Here is a 4379-nt window from a genome sequence, read left to right on the forward strand (position 1 = left end):
TAAACCTAATTTCTGCTAAATTACACACATTACAAATGCAGTTTCAAAACAATTGATTTTCTCTCTATCACACCCCCTCTTCCTCCCTCCCTCCCACCCTCCCTCCCTCCGTCGTTCACCCCCTAATTATGTTTTTTTCCCCTCCTATTCCCCGTTTGGTTTCGTAGTGAACAATGCCGGTGCCAACTAATCAGTCAGTGCCTATGCCACAGAGCCCCCAGCAACAGCTGAAGGAGTGCCATGCCCCATGAATACCAAGCAGCCAGGCACGGTGCGGCGAGCACCGAGCAGGCAGACACGACGCAGCGAGTGCAGAGAGCTGGTGCCCACAAAACAGCCAGACAGTTTTATTAGGATCTGTCTGACACGTAGTGAAGCCTGGCAGGCTCAGGCCCACTGATGAAATCCCCAGCGCTCCCCCAGCACTAACAAAGCAGACCGCTCGGCCCACTCCTCGTCTGAAGGATCCAATAAATATTACCCCTGTTCAATTAGCTAGCAACTTCAAGGCTAGCCCTGTAACCACATCGAATAGGGAATAAAAACTTTGTTCAGAGTAACACTTAGTTGTCAATGACAAACTGGTCTACAGTATGTTGTTCTTCTCGCCTCTCCACACAACAGTGGCTGGAATTGTAAACTAGTTTTCAAGAAAATGGTGTTCGAGCAACTTCAGTTTAAGACTTTATTTTTTCTCTCCATCTGTCTCTTATGATTTGTCTGCCCTATATCTCAGGGCTGTAGGTTGAAAGTCACTTTATGAGTTCTCGTTGGTCCTCGTTTGGTGGAATCTATCACATTAGAGGAGAATGTAAGAGAGACAGAGATGTACAGGGAAAATGAAATGCAGTTTTACGAGTTGTAGAGTATCCTCCCAGTTAATTGAGAGGAAATTTATAATTCAGATTATTGATTCTCTGGCTCATTTTTCTCGGAAAGTCTTGTTGATATATGTTCAACATCTCACTAAAAGAGTTTGTTTACTCCGTAAAGAAAAATGAAAGCTGAAATGAAAACAATCGAGGGGGAAATAATATTTTAAGTGCTGTGCAATAGGAAACCAGCCTATATCAGGTCCCACATTGTTTATATCAATAGACAATGAATCATTCAAGTGTTCTCTCATATTTATCTGGCCAAAATGTATTCATCATATTTTACTGCCAAAAAAGAAGGATAATTCTCTGAAGACCTTATTGTTAGAAGCAAGAACGGGTTGAAGCAAGGACAGAAAATGCTAATATTATTTGCCTCTATATTCAGTCTGAAGTGTATGAAGCGTGGCCTTAGGTCAAGGACATAAAAACAGATTAACGTGCTGGCTTGTTATTCAAACGGTGAGATTCTTCTATTGATCATCTACAAACGTGTTCTGCAAAGCATTTTAAAATTGTATCAGGTTTTTCCTACAGTTATTTTGCCATTAACAATGGTTAAACCACAACATGCTTTGACACTATGTACCGGAATTGAACACATTAGATCATAAAATATTTGTGCATTTGTACACATTTGGGAAGATGCCTCCATAATGTGCTGTAGTTAAAGTATGCAGTGATCAAATATGCCACTTTTATGGTACATTGTATTTGAAGTTATTAACAATTGAAATTAATCAGAAACAGAATATAATCTCTATTAAAATGCTCTATTTATTTGTGTTTTATATTATACTATTTCATGCTGCATTCAGATTCTGTGGCTCAGCAAAAAAGGTTGATTTATTTACCGGAATACACATTTATCAATGCATTTCTATAGTATATGTTTCAATATGTGTTCCATATTCTCTGTTAGTCTGCAGTAGAAAAGTCTGATGACATCCCTGAACTGACGTAGTAGATAAAACCCTGGTTCTTTCAATTGATTCTGGATGAAAGTCTGTACACTGACGAACCCGGGTGTGTGACAAAGATTGCATTCCATTGTGAAGAGGTGGCGGAGTAACATGCCCGCGCTTCCCATTTGTCCCTGACAAAAGTAGTAAGGTCAGATTAACGGCTGTCCGGCACATTTCAATTGCCCGTCGTTGGACGTGGGAAATCAGATGGATTTAAAGGAATTAGCGTCTTGTTTTTAGCATTGATTGTCAGGTATTGTAGTCTGTTATCCAGCTTTAGGCTCAGCAGAGCTCTTATCACAGGTAGATGGTGGGAACAGCAGGTGGATCTGATAGCAGAGTGAAGTGGGACGGTGAGGGGGGGGACGGGGGGGGATGGGGACGGACGGACGGGGGGGAACTGCTGAGGCTGGGGAGAGGGCCTGACGTCTGGGTTTCCAGACAGACACTGCGGCAGGAGGCCAGACAGTCACCTGAACACAGACAGAAACGCATTAAAATGAAACTTTGCAATACACACACACACACACACACATACAGTATATACCCCACCCCCAAAGCAATCCAACACTGAATTCAATTTTTCAATTGAGGGAATGTCACAATGTCATCATCCCAGGGCACCCGACAGCACAGGACCGCGTCTCCCCTCTGACTCTCAGGGCGACCGTGGCGTCGGATAAACTTCATTAAGTTTTCAGATTAGAGTGAGCGCTGGAGGGGAAAGGGACCATTGAAAGGACAGTTGGGTACCTTGAGACTTGGGAGAGTTTTCACCCCAGGCAAGTTGGGCAGAGAACGTTGAAGTAGCGGTGTCTGGAGAGCCGGGCTGAGTGTTGGGTTGAAGGCATGTCTTCTAAAAGCCACGTGACAATGCTCAATAGAGGAACCCCTGTGAGGGTCTTGTGGCAAGGGGGGTCTCAGTATATCCGCCGGTTTGCATCGTAACCGGGCACGGTGGTGGGTGTGTCAGCGCCTGTGTGTTTAGACATGTCGTCCATTTGTGTCTGTGTGCGTCGAGTTTAACGGTCCATGGTGTTCTAGCTGGCTACATTTCCCCCCTCTACCCCTCCATTTTCGCCCTAACCACCAACCCCCCCCCCCCCACACACACCCTTCTTCCCCCCACGTCCACACAGTTACCTCCCCGCCTCTCTCTCTCTCTCCGATCTGCGAATCACTTCGAAAAGGCGTTGCCAGGGAAACACAGTATCTGGCTGCCAGCTTGCTGGAGTTATTGAACCGCAACTGGCTAGGATAATTAGGCTCTGTGTTGCAGGTTGGGTTTCCAGTGGCTGGGACTTGAATGTGACCTACAGCTGGCCTCACTTTGTCGCCTCGGGCGAAGCTTTTAACCCGTTGGCCACCAGACAGTTGGACAGTCCCCTTTACCTGGCAATGATGCCCAATCAAAGCGTGTTATTCAGCCCAGAGACACACATGAACTTTATGCACACACACAGACACACACAGACACACACACACACTCAAATACTGCAAACTGACTCCCTTTGTGTCCCTGCTGAAATAGATCATGACAGTGGAAATTCCTTGCGTGTCCTCGTGTGCACCGCACAGGTGGCCACATGGACAGACACAATCTGTTTACTCAGACTGAACACAAGTGAATGGTTATGATGATAGCCTGCTTCGTCTGGAAAAGAAAGGAAGATGAAGTCTTAGAAGGAAGCACACGGGTATTCTTTGCAAAACTCTGGACACCTATCCAAGCACACGTGCACGTGCACACATGCACACTCACACTCACACACACACACACACACACACATGCAAACCGGAGGATATGCTGTGCCACCTGTAGCCAGTGTAGCCTTTATGTGACATTGTTAGTATCCGGCATCACACACAGAAACACACAGGCCAAATAATCATTGGCAAAGGCATATACCACCTACCCCGAAGCTCTCTCCATCTTCACCTGCATACCCTCCTTCACAGAGAGAAGGGAGAAACTGTGCAATGACCTTCTCAACTCCCCCTATCACCATCCAAAGCAGGAATAACCAACAGACAAACACGCCACAACCACAAACCACAAATGCCCAAAGCAGGGACCAAGAGGTACAGGAAGAATCCCAATATTAACACTAATAAACGAATAAACTTTGTGCCAAAAAATAGGCCACAGGAACTCTGGAACCCCCCCCCCCCCCCGTTCATTGACATGCTTTTAAATAGTCTATGAAAACACAGACATGAAAATTCATGTTTTATTTATACGTTGTCCATTTAGTTTAGTTTAGCTTACTTGATCTTAAGTGAATTATATGTTTTTCAGTTCAAATGCAATGTGAATGCCATGCCAATGCCATGAGTGTTCTAATAAACTTGGATCAACACTTAAACCAACGTTAAAGTCAACAGACCTTCCTCAGAGTATACTCTGCCTGAAGTGTTTGTGTTCCTCAAATATCAATCAAATTGACTTTCCCCTCCAAAATGTCGCTAAACATTGTTCTGTAATCATTGTAAAATGGCTAACATCCTCTTTATTTATTTTTTTCTTCCCTCCAATAAT

This window comes from Nansenia antarctica (genome assembly GCF_963989245.1).
Source record: "Nansenia antarctica genome assembly, chromosome: 4".
In the NCBI taxonomy this organism is placed as follows: Eukaryota; Metazoa; Chordata; class Actinopteri; order Argentiniformes; family Microstomatidae; genus Nansenia; species Nansenia antarctica.